We start from the raw sequence: 13,825 nt of genomic DNA, 5'->3' as shown, positions 1-13,825 counted from the left end.
TATTTTTACATTATTGCTTACAATACAGAATGCATGATATTATTTATTTGCAGGCTTTATGGCTGTTACTGTAACTAGGGTTGCACAGATACCAAGTACAGTACTCGGTACAAGTACGAGTACATGAACCGATACTTTTGAGCTCCAAGAGTACACTAGAGAAAAATTCAAAAGTTAGGAGGCAGCTGTCATTTTGTAAGGAGCACGCGGAGCTCCTGGGATTTATACATCTCTGTTTTAATTTACGATTTTATTTTTATACATATAAATAAATTGATGCACAGATACCAGTTTTGCGAGTATGAGTACTGGTACTTGCCGAGTACTTACAAGTACGAGTACTGATACATTTTTGTTTATTGTCATGTGACAGTTTTTCTAAAACAATACAGACTAATGATTTCAGGACAGTGGTGGAGCGCCAGAGCCAGGTCCCAGCTGCAACCGCTGCAACCCTGGTAGTTCTCATGAAAATGTCAACTTTATTTCTCACACATACTTCTGTGACTTCAGTTAAATGACACTTTAACATGACATTTTTTAAATTTACATTACTAATTGACAATTGACAATGACCATGTCAGTTATATTACTACTATCATTAAATATTTATTATGCAAAAGGAAAGCATAAGTGTCCTGGTCTACACGTATATTTTAGGCTTTTAAATTGAAGTAAAAGAATATTCTCCGACTATTTCTAGTTGTAAAACAAACTATTGTCATTGCTGTCCTTATTGGGCAAAGGATAGGTCAGGCAACCCTTTAAATACTGTATATAATGTCATAGTGTGGAAGAGGACATGGTACTGAGAAAACATAGTTGCCATTGATTGCCATTGATGGCAGTAAAAGTAGTGCCAACAGCAGCAGCAATACAGGCCTGTTGCAACAAAATTTACTAGGTTGATTCATCCCAGCCAAATAACTCACTTGATGATTAAGTGTATTTTGTTATCACTTTTATAGTCACAGCTGGATGATGAATCTGAAAGCATAACTTTGAACCACGATAACTGTCAGGTATCTAGTGGAAACTGAGATGATGAAGGCAGCCTCTTTTGCACCTCTAGTATAAGAAACTCCAATATGCTGACAAGTGGTGCAAGGGTAGATGAGCCATATGAGTGCCTGTTGGAGATCCAGGGCCAAAGCTGTTGTGTAACCTATAGGCAGGACAAGGTCAATGATGCATAATCAGTAGGGTATCAGACTGAGGGCAGATACATAAGAGACAAGATGAAGTCTGCATGAGACCAAGAGTGAGGGTACAGGATTGGAGGGATATGCATACCCGGTAGCCAAAGCAAGGTTAATATCAGATGATCAGAGAAGTGCAGAGCCATCAGGCGGGGCAAAGTTGGGAAGCAGACAATAGGTAATTTCAGTATAATAGGGGTTTAAAAAAGAACTCTGGGCATATTAAACATTAACCCTTGCAGTGGGGCTGCTCCTGTACTGCAAGGGTTAAGTGATCATTTTGGTACAGGGATTACAATTAAAAAAAAGACATACTCATCCAATCTTTGGTCCAGCTGTGGTGACCGCTTACCTCCGCTCCAGCTGTGGAATGTTCCTCAGCATACTTGCGTCCATTGCAAAGGAATGGAGGTGGTGACACCATGGGTCCTTAAACCGCCAGGCATGGGGAAGAAGAGGCTGAGTGACCGGTCTTGCAGCCAGGTAGGATCAAGGATCAGATCTTTAATCCATCTCCTAGACTAAACAAGCAGTTAACCCTTGCATTGCGGGGATAGCCCCACTGCAAGGGTTACTATTTAAAATGCCTGGAGTTCTTCTTTAAGGTGAGATCAGCAGAAAGGAAATCCAAAAACAGGTCAGGAAAAGCAAGATGGATTGGTAACAAATGGGTACAAGTCAGGTCAAGAATACAGCTGAATGTCACTTAGTACTGATTCCATGCAGAACTCAGCCTTTAAATAAGCCTGTTTGGCACAAACACTGGTATTAGATGTGCTTGTACTAGACATGCATGTTGTGAAGTGGCCTTCATATGTATACATGCAAACACAAAGACAGACTCCAGGAGTCGCCCTTCTTTAAGTACTACGCAACAGAACAAATTTACATGCACATGCCCTAGCCCTCTAGACTTAGACAAACCCAACCATGCTTGCACTTGCTGAAACACTACCGTTATTGGTGTGGCTTTGCTTAAAGGGGAACACACCATTCATGTTTTATTTGTGTTTAGGACACTTTGCAAAGATATCCTATACCTCTGTGGATTTCAAATACCTTCAATTAAGGTTTTGGCGAACCACTGTTGCAGTTAAAGGACCTCACCACCAGAAGTATTACCCACTGGCCAATGCTTAGTTAAGGTCTGTTTGACTGTAATTATGCCCCATTAGATATCTGCATGTATCCTGCTACATATTTGAGATATTTGTTGTTTTGATTAACGTTTAATGCTATTTGCAGCATTGTTCTCCTCCCACCCAGTGCAATGCAGACAAGGTCTTTTACTGCTTGTAAATGAGAATGAACCCCAACCCTGTTCATTTCAACATATCATTGTATTATATTCTTGATTTTGCATCGTTACAACAGTTGACAGTGCCATTACACACTGTTAATTCTGTTTAAACTGTACTATTATTTTGGACTTTGGGCTTATTTTTGCTTTATTTAAGCCCTGTTAATGCTATTGGTGTATCAGTATATTGTCAGGTCCAGCCCTGGTGAGACCACAAGGCCCTGGTGAGACCTGCACACAGCCCTGGTGAGACTGCACAACCCTGGTGAGACTGCACAGCCGTGGTGAGACCGCACAGACCTGGTGTGCCTGCTTGCAGCCATGGTGAAACCCAGAACACAGCCCTGGTGAGACCACACAACCCTGGTAAGACCTGGTAAGAAGGTCAGCCTTCTGAGACACCGCATAGCCCTGGTCAGACCCCGCACTATCTCCTGAGATGCTGCACAGCCCTGGTGAGCAACATAGAGTATGTAGCTTCATATTATTGATTTGTAGTCCTCTATCACTGGTGGTATTCTGCATTGCTGTATAATGGATTGCTGTGATTTTTTGTCCTATATAGGTGGTTGTGTCCTGCATTGCTGTAAAATGTATTGCTGGGATTTGTAGTCCACTCTAGCTGGTGGCAATCTACATTGCTGTATAGGTATTGCTGGGATTTGTAGTCCTCCATAGGTGGTGGTGTTCTGCATGGTTGTATAATTTATCACTGGGATTTGTAGTCCTCTTTAGCTGGTGGAATTCTGCATTGCTGTATAATCTATTGCTGGGATTTGTGGTACCTCTACAGGTTGGAGTCAGTGCCAGAACTACCAGGGAAGCAGCATTTGCAGCTGTGACCGGGCTCTGCCATTGCTGCTGTGACCGGGCTCTGGCATTCCACCACTGTCCTAAAATCATTAATCTGTATTGTTTTAGAAAAACTGTGACGTGACACTAAAAAAAGGTATTGGTAACTGGTATCAGCTAGTACTTGAGGAAAAGGGGGGCGGGCTTGCGATGATCGAGAGTACAATCTTCCTGTCCAAGATGGGCAGATCGTAGGTTTTTTTAATCACTTTACAACCATCGCAAGACTAAGGTCTTGCGATGGTTGTACAGTGTATGGCCACCTTTAGACCAGTCCTTCCAGCCTCTCTCCCCATCATCTGCAGCGGTCTAAGGTCCTGTAAATCATTACATCTATACACAGTGTACATGAGGATGCTGAGGAGGATTCCAATGCTGCAGCGGACAGGCTGGTGGGAGCACTGTGACACCTGGCTAACTGGGACCTTTGGGTGAATATATCTTTGTTATTTTAGCACCTAGACAAAAATGAGTACTTAACCCTTGCAGTGCAGGGGGTAGCCCCACTGCACTGGTTAAGAGAACATTTTCCTGGAGTTATTTTTTTAGCCCTTGCAGTGGGATTACTCCTGCACTGCAGGGATTACTTGCTTGTCTTGATCTAGGTGCAAAATAACAAAGTTATACTCCTTGGACCTGGCTGGCTGTCAGACCAGTCCTTTCAGCCTCGCTCCCCCTTCACTCCAGCAATCTAAGGATCCTTGAGTCATAATGTCCAATACACTGTGTATAGGATGTGAGGTCACTGAGGGACATGCCATCGCTAGAGCAGAAGGGGAAAGAGACTGGAGGGAGCACTCTAACAGCAAGCTGGCTCTGAGGTTCAGGAGAGTATGACTGTTATTTTTGCACTTGGACCAAAACGAGCACTTAAATCTTGCAATGCGAGGGTAGCCCCACTGCAAGAGTTAAGAAACGTTTTGCCTGGAGTTCTTCTTTAAATTGAATTACATTGTGTGTAGCAGCTGATAAAAAGCTCAGAAGTGCTACTTGAAGAAAAAGCCAAGATGCTACAAAATATAACCTTTGCATCCAAAGTGCCTTAAAAGACTGTGCATTACAAAATAAAAGAGATGTATTTATTATTTATTTCATTTCATTTTCAGCTGAAATCTGCCTTTGTAGCTGCTTCACACCTATGTGTGCGGGTTTTATCCCTCAGCGCCTGTCGTTAATAGGCCTGTTAATGCACAGTACAATAATGAGCTGACGTGTGTTTTTGTAGTGCCATGGAATGGCACCCCAATGTGCATGCACTGAATAACAACATAATTTATTCTCTGCACACCCCAGTGCATATTATAAAGAAGGTATGTGTTGCCTTATGGGTGCTAAACAATTTAAAATATAGAAAATCAGCTAAATCTTTTTGATTTGTTGACATACACACTAAGGACCCATTAAAAAGTCACTACAACATGCATCTACATGCCAAAAACTGAATGTCTATGCATGCATAGGAGTAAATGTTCCTGAAAATGTCAGCTTAGTTAGTGCTAGAAAAACATGTCTGGAGAGACATTTGTAAATGTCTGATAAAAAAAATATCAGACAAACATAGCCTGAAGTATAAAAAGTAGAAGTCATAGTCTGTCTGTCTTTGTCCTATGAGTATGCTCCTAAAAAAAATCTGCCCAGTCAGTCTTGGGCGACATGTTGGCAAACACTCTTCACTGATTCACTTTTCTCTAATCACACTGCTGCTGAGCAAATAAATGACACATGAGTGTTAAATGTGCACAAGAAAATGTGCAACGCAGGTCAAGTGGGTGTTGGCTGCTACACGCAGTGAGTCTGCTTGTTTTACCCATGCTGATGTCATTTTTACTGAACAAATGTGCCTGGAGGTAACGAAAAAAAATCTACCGGAGAGCTATTATCTGCAAGGAAATGACAGCTGTGGTATTCATAGTGTCAGTGAACTGTTACATGTATGGGGTTTCCCTAACGCAAGTACTGTATACAAGTCAAGGAAACTTGTCTGGCATAGGAAGAAGCTTTTTCTCATAGTCTGTTTCCTGTTTTGCTCATCAAAAATACGTCATATTCTTAGTCTCCTTCATCATTTACTGTTTTAGTACGGTAAATTGCAATAACAATGCTACATGTGATTTAAGGAAATCTGTGCACAGAAAAATATGCTATGACCTATACCTCCTAATTTTCTGAGATGTGCATTTATTCAGCACAGTGTGTAGGCAAAGATCCCACCACCACCCTGTCCACACGTATACTTACCAAGAAGACTTAATAACCAAAACATTATTGGTGCTTTTTTCATAACTAGGTTACTTTTATTCTGGCTTTTTAAAACAATTATGTGTTAATAAAAAGGTCTGTTTGCAAGGTTTAGTGTAGAGTAACGCTTTTTCTATCTAAAAAGAGGGGCAACTGTGGAAGAAAGAGGGGTAGAGGGACAGTCCCTCTGGATCATTTCCACCTAAGATGCTTAAAGCTATGATAAATACATAACCTTGCCTAACATTACCTAACCTTACTTAAACCAGGTAAGCAGCCAGTGTCACCATAAAAGGTTTGGCCTATATCTTTATTAATTAAAAAAATCTACACCAAACTTAAAGCTAATAGGTTGTTGAATATCCCGCCTTTGTTTATTAACCAGGTTGGCTTTGTCAAGGGACACCAAGCCCTAGATGCTACCAGCAAAGCATTAATTAAATTGGCTATTCAGAAATGTCTTCTCAGGTGCATTCTCTGTTCCACACTTTGGATGTGAAACAGACATTTGATAGGTTCACTGGTGATATCTAAAAAGTGTTCTTAACAAATGTAGCTTTGTGGGAAGTATATTATCTGCCATATTATCACTGTATACTTCCATTTTAGCCCAGTTGTATACTAATAATATGCTTTCCATAACATTGTCAATGACTAGTGGGGCCCACCATGCTTGCCCCCTTTCCCATCTTATATTTGCACTTTAAATGGGGCCCTTGCCAGTGACAATAAGGCTCTATTCAGAAATCTAAGGCATAATGGTTGATGACCAACCACACAAAATAGCATTATTTCCAGATGATGTAATCTTATCGATCACAGACCTATTTGCTTGTTGTATAAGTATTGAATTCTTTTAATAAGATATCTTACTCTAAGGTTAATGAAAACAAATAATGTGTACTGGGTGTGGGAGCTGATCTAGACACTAAAACCCATGTACCCACTTTACAATTTCTACAGAACACAGGTATGCTTCTATAACTGGGGATCACCCCTCTTTCTTTATTATATAGGAACAATTTTGAACCTTTGCTACATAAAAAAAACTGAACTCAAAAAGGCTCTGTAAATTTCAGGTCAGGCAGACTTTCTGATTTTAAAATGCTAGTCTTACCAATAGATTTAGAAATATTTTTAGGACTTACCCTTTCCTTTCCCTGTTTGCTTCTCTAAGCACCTTAAATGCATACTTTGAGTATAAATATGGCAGTGCAAACAAATCAGATGTTTGAACAAGATTCTTCTTAAACATAAACAAATAGGAGGTATGGGGTTTCCCAATATGAAGGATTACTATTTGGCAATGGTATTGGACCAAATGAAAACCAGATTTCATGACCCTTGATAAGCTTAAGTGTTTAATAGGAAAGAAAGCATTATTTAAGGGAGATCTATGTTTATTTTTCTTGTCCTATTTAAATTTTAAACATAGACCCCCTATCCCCCATCCTACTATCCAAGCCACAATGGCAAACCAGCTTTGAGGATAACAATATGATATCACCCCCTTTACCCATAGAAGGTCCATCAAATGTTCCATATGTCTTGATTGAAACTCATAGCTCCAGGTGCAACTTCTTGGCTCCTTCTATTCTCATATACGATGCTGGAGAGTTTGAAGCAGGTGTTGGATTCCAGGCTCATCACAGGATGCCTTCTGTACCTCAGTACATGGGATTTTTGCAACATCCCTGTGTGTGTTGTAAAATAGCCACCATTCCAAGCTCGCTCCCGTGATGGACTACAATCTTACATTTAGTTTACTAATTTGTATTGAAATTGTAGTCTATCATGGGAGTGAGCTTGGCGCGGTGGCTACTTTACACTACTTTACAACACACACAGGAACCATGGGGAACAAAAGTAGCCACCAGAAGGAAGGATAGTGTCAGCATCAATTCAGAGATGATTTGGGGATCACACAAATAAGCTCCATTTCTGTTAATAGTTAAGGCACTTAAATGCATTTTAGGGTTTAACTTCTGAGTTTAGTGTCACTTTACTGATTAATCTCAGCTGTTACCTTAAAATCTCCCTTGCCAAAATGTGCCATTCTTAGTATAGGTCTAGATCAAGTCCCTCCCACACTCAGAATGCATATTAATTTTGCTGCCAAATTCCATTATTATAAAATAATGGAAAGGAAGTCTAGCACCTATTGTCCAAGAAGTCATACAGAATGTTAATATAAACTGTTTATACGAGAGAATGATTGCATATAGAGTCAACACAAGAAATTGCACAAGGAATATGACACATGGATTCTTTACCCTAGAAGTCATATGCTCCAAATATAACATTTCTTGTATGTCGCTTTATCTTTACTGATGTAATAGGTACATTTGTATGGGAACAGTCTCCATTGTTTGCTTCTATTATGTTTTATTATTCTGTTCACTGTTATCAACTTGTCTTATGCATTTAAAAATCTCCTTTTGAGGTGTTTAAGCTTGGTTAGTTACTTAACATGAAGGCTTTAAAATAGCGATGCACCGATACTGATACCAGTATCGGTGCTGATACTGGGCAATTTCACACATATACTCTTCCTCTTTCCTGTGGATCTTCACCACCCACCTCTGGACCTCTGATGAAATGCCGCACAGCCCTCCTAACAAGCCACACAGCCCTAGTGAGACACCACCACAGCCCACCTAAGAGGCTGCACAGTCCACCTTAGAACCTGCACAGCCCACCTAAGAGCCCACACAGCCCACCTGAGAGCCAGCACAGCCCACCTGATACCCTGCACAGCCCACCTGATACCCTGCACAGCCTCCCGAGTGCCCACACAGCCTCCCGAGAGCCTGCACAACCCTCTTCAGAGCCCATACAGCCCACCTGAAAGCCCACACAGCCCACCTAAAAGCCGGGACAGCCACCTGAGAGCCCACATAGCACACGGAAGACCCCACACAGCCCTTCTGAGATCCCGCAGAGCCCACCTGAGAGCCTGCACAGCCTCCTGACACCCTGCACAGCCCACCTCAGACCCCACACAGCCTCCTGTGACCCCCACACAGCCTACCTGTGATCCCGCACAGCACCACCTAAGACACCGTACAACCCTTCTGAGACCCTGCACAGCCCACATGAGACCCTGGAGACATCAGGCCACCACTCTGGAGCAACACAGAGAATGTATATTATTCTGCATTGATTTATAGCCGGTGCCATTCTGCATTGCTGTGTAATGTATTGCTAGGATTTGTAGTCCTTCTACAGCTTGGAGGCAGTGGCAGAATTAAGGGGGTCACAGTGGTTGTAGCTGCGACTGGGCCCTGGCACTGCACCACTGTCCTAAAAACATTAGTCTGTATTGTTTTAGAAAAACTGTCACATGACAGTAAGAAAAGGGTATCGGTAATTGGTATCAGCAAGTACTTGAGGAACCTTACTCAGTCTGGAAAAAATTGTGTTGGTGCATCCCTACTTTAAATCTATATGGTCTTGTACCTTTTTTGATACAGTTTTTAGTGCATTCCCATGTGCATTCAGGCTATTTCATTTCCGAGGAAAGGGTAGATAGTATGCATGTGTATGTATGCAGATATTTGTAGCATTCTGTATGTCTTGAATTGTTTGCTTGTAACTGTAAATAGTTTGTATACACAGCATTCTTGTGTAGTAAAAGCACATTAATATACTACCAGCTGGTTTGCTTGCTTTATTTCAAAGAATTAGACAGTTAATTTAAAAAGCAAAAAGCAACATAGCATGCTGTCCATCCACTGTGGAATATTTCTGGCTATTGTTTCTCAGATAATGCACTCTAATGTTTGTTTCAAGATAATACCTGCCTCGTCTCTCCCTTCCAAATTGTTACCTAACAAAGTTGCTTACGTACTGTCCAGCAACTGTACAATATGTGTGGCTATTGGCTGCCAGATAATATACTTCAATGTTTATTTTAAGATAAAACCTGCCTTGTCTCTCTCCCTGTTTGTTGTGCTTAAGTGCCTGTGTACTGTCCTGACACACAGCAATTTCTACCAAATACAAGTTGGGCTTGATGTTCGAGTCAATCGGGAGTTTGACTCGAACATCGGCAGTTTGTGTTTTCGGCGAACACACGAACTCTGAGGGCGTTAGAAGGGCTATTCGTATGCCGAGCACCCCACAAGGCACTGCACCATGTTAAACGCTGATTGGGTAAAGCCTTGCACCTGACCAGAGGTCAGGTGCATGACTTTGCCCAATCAGGGCATAGAGAACTGTCACTGCATTGATGATTTTGCCCAATCATGGCTCTCCTGTCAGATGCCCGACAGCTCCACCCATTTGTTTATATGTTGCCGGCATCTGTCAAAATGACGGCGGTCATCTGGTTTTTAAAAATTATTTCTATCTATTTTTTATTGTTGTATTTTTTATTTTGTTGAGTCGTCATCGTTGTGGACAATGCTGGATGTTGTGATTGACACTGGATTACGTTGGTTCCATTTTTTTGGGTTTTGTTTTTTAAAATAAAATACTTTTCTTTTTCAAATATAGGATTTTTCAAAAGTCTGGCCTCTTTGTTACAATTTTATTAACCCTTTAGTGAATGGTTAGGGGTACAAGTACCCTTTACTCATTCACAAGGGAGGGCACATCTGGGCGCCCCTTTGTTAAAGGGGTACCCTGATGTGAATAAGCCCCCAGCCCGCACCCCCACAACCAACACCCCAGGGCTTGTGGGGAAGAGGCCCTTGTCCCCATCGGCATGGGGACAAGGTGCTTTTCCAGGGGCGACCCTGGAAAAACACCTCTCCCAGTGCCGAGGGCATGTGGCCTGGTATGGGAGGGGGGGTGCTTGCTCGTCTCCCCCCTTTCCTGCCCGGCCAGGACTGTGCTCAGATCAAACGTCTGGTTGGGAATCTTAGGGGGACCTCACTTTTTCTCCCCATTTTTAGGGGTGGGGTTACTACTTAACTTACTTATGACTTTGAGGGGGAACCACATGCACCTTTTTTTCTTTTTTTTTTTTTTACATAGGGTCCCTCCTAAATTTCCTACCAGACCTTGAGGGCCTGGTCTGACTTTGAGGGGGAACCCCACACGCTTTTTTTGTTTTTTTTTGCATGTGGTCCCTCCTAAAACTCCTAACAGATCTTAAGGGTCTGGTATGACTTTTGAGGGGAACCCCACGCTTTTTTTTTAAATGGGGTCCCTCCTAACATTACTACCAGACCTAAAGGGTCTGATATTGTTTGGAAGGGGGAACCGCACGCTTTTTTTTTTTCTTTTTAAATGTAATTTTTGCTTCAGCAGGTTCTTTACATTATACAGATGTGCCATTGTACAGGCAGAATAAGGGGACCCCCGGACATGATATTTAAAAGATTTCTAAATTTTTATTGATTCACTTTAAGTGATGTAAAAATCAATGCTTGTTTAACCACTTGATGACCGGGTGTTAAACCCCCTTCCTGCCCAGGCCATTTTTCAGTATTTAGCGCTGCAGTACTTTGACTCACATTCATTCAGTCATGCAACGCTATACTAAAATTAATTTTATACCATTTTTGGGGACAGGTAGAGCTTTTTTTTGGTGGCATTTAATCACCACTGGGGTTTTTAGAATTTTTACTATAAAATGAAAAAAAGAACCGAAAATTTTCAAAAACATCTGTTTTCCATAAGTTATGTTATAAAACATTTATTATTACCCAATTTTGGGGTAAAATATAAAATATGGGTTACATCGATTAAATAGACACCAAGCATGTCAAGCTTTAAAATTGCCTGAAGCTCGCCGACCTGTCCACAGAATGGCGACAAACGCCCACCACATTATGGCATTCTGCCAGATGCCGGCAACATATAAACAAATGGCCGGAGCTAGTGGTGACATCATCGCTTGCTCCGCCCAACTGTGTACATTTGTCCGCCACCTGATAGTCTGCCCGCAGGTCCCAGACAAATCAAAACACATGGGTGGAGCTGTTGTCATATAGAGTCCAACAAGCTGTGACATTACGGCTGGCTACGCCCAGCTGTTGTCTTTTGCAGGGAGAATGGTTGGCTTCGGCTTTCCCCCAGCTTTGGCTGTCACTGCAGCTCAGCTGAGCCGCAGCATATGCGTTCAGCTCAGCTGAGCCGCTTGGCTGCTGTACGGGCTATTGTTTATAGCCCGTACAGCAGCCCTTCAGTTCGACTGATCCGAAGGGCTCTAGTGGCCGAAGTGAGCCGAAGGATCAGCCGAAGGATCAGCCGAAGCAACGGCTAGATCCTTCGGCTCAACAGTGAATAACCCTCTAACTTTCTCCTCTGTGAGCCCATAAAATGTTTGCCCTTTGTGGGCAGTGTGTCCAGAACCCCAGTGCGGCAACTGTCTCACTTTTCTTGAGCCTGTGTATCCTGAACTCCTGAGCTACAAGTGACTTTACTACTGCTACCTGATTACCCTGTTATCTTCTAGCCTCTGCAGTATTCAGTCAGCTATGGCTGCATGAGTGGGTTAGAGGGCTGCAATCTGGGAAATGTCCTGTAGCGAAGCTTATTTTCCCTTATGGGGAGCTCTGGGGTATACCAGGCATTGTTTAGACCCTGCACCTCTATCACACCCTCACCAAACACACAGACATTCTGATTGCTACTATTTCTTTCTCCAGAGCCTCTGGTGTCACTCTGTCTTCTTTCTGCCCATCGCAATGCCAAAAACTCCAGAGCCTCCATTCATAGTGAGTACAGTCCCCTGATTGTGATAATTACTTTGTGTGGTATTTATTCTACCTTTGCATTTGAGGAAAGAAACTTAGGCCTTCTGTGCTTGGGCTATAGATTTTCTTTCAAAAACATTTAATGCACAAGAAATCTAGTTCTGTCCCATTTGTTGTTGATTTACCATGATACATTTAATAGTGTTCCATGTAAAATTTTACATACAATCAAACAGTTCTCATTTAATACATAGCACTGTTTTTTCTGGCTCTTTTTTTTTAAAAGATCGGAATCTAAGGCCCCATTCTGGACTATTTAAGACACGTTTCTTTAACAGTTATCACTGAACAAGTAAAACTGCAAATCCGAAGATCAGAAATATGTGTAATTTCATCAATCTTTTATGACTTCTCTATATATCCTACAACACTAAATGTATTTTACCTACTGAATTTTTCATTGAAGTAAAATGTGTCAAAACAAACAAAATAAATTGTTGAAGGTAATCTTCAAAGGATGGTTATGTGAAACAAAAATGAAGACCTAATCCTTCCAAAAAGTATGTCTACTTATAGGATCCCATTTTTATTTATCTTTGAAGGTCCAGTCTTTCATATATGTGAATAAGAATTGGACTCTGTGCTGCATGTTGGTAAAAGGGAACTTTGAAACATAGCTTCTATATGTTTTAGCATTTTCTTTAAATCAGGAATTAAATACAATCTACATAAATATTTGGGTGCTAGACCTGGATATCATATCTTTTTAATGAAATGCTGTAATCATAAATATGTTTAATTCTCCCATGAACTGCTAGGCTCCCTGAACTTCTGTGGACCAAATGTTAAATAACTTGAGTAACTGAGATAACGAATGGCTTAGAATTCTAGTTTAGAACAGTACATCCACTATTAGCATTTTCAGCCACATAAAGTACACCCACTGCTATATTTATTACCCAGTGACGCACACAGAAAATGCATGTTTTCATAAAACATGATTTCCTAAAATAGTTCTCAATGGGGTCTTATTTTGTGACCCAGAGTTTCATTTTGTATTTTTTTATGCCTAGAATAGTTCAGATATTTATGCCCCAATCTCTAGCTCTAATGTAAATTACATGGTTTTTATGGTCCAGATTATGTATAAGTGACCAATTATAAAGTCTTCAACAGTCAGCTGATATTACCATGCATGAAATAAGCTTATTTATCAAAGTGGCATGAAGGCATTTATTTAAATAGTTTGATGAATAAGCTTCCTAAAGCAACATGTCATGAATGCCTTTATTATTAATATTATTATTGTACTGTAGCAGTCAGACTTGGCCCATCATTAATTTGTCAGATGATTCAGTTCTCAGCCTTCTAATTTACAAAAGATTTCTGCCTTTATAAATATTATCAACCAAATATCTTCATTTTTAAAGGCAGTTTTTCTTGTATATATGCATCTTCTTTACATGAAATCTGTTTGTTTAAACTAGCTTACTGGAGCAGGATACAAAAAAGAAAAGTGGTTTTACCATGTCAACACAAAATCATGCCATCTTTCATATGCAAATCCTGGATGGGATACTAATATATAT

Source organism: Nanorana parkeri, unplaced genomic scaffold (genome assembly GCF_000935625.1).
Source record: "Nanorana parkeri isolate BGI_ZX_2015 unplaced genomic scaffold, ASM93562v1 scaffold201, whole genome shotgun sequence".
NCBI lineage: Eukaryota > Metazoa > Chordata > Amphibia > Anura > Dicroglossidae > Nanorana > Nanorana parkeri.
The sequence above is the reverse complement of the archived record's forward strand: the minus strand, read 5'-3'. Positions refer to the sequence as shown.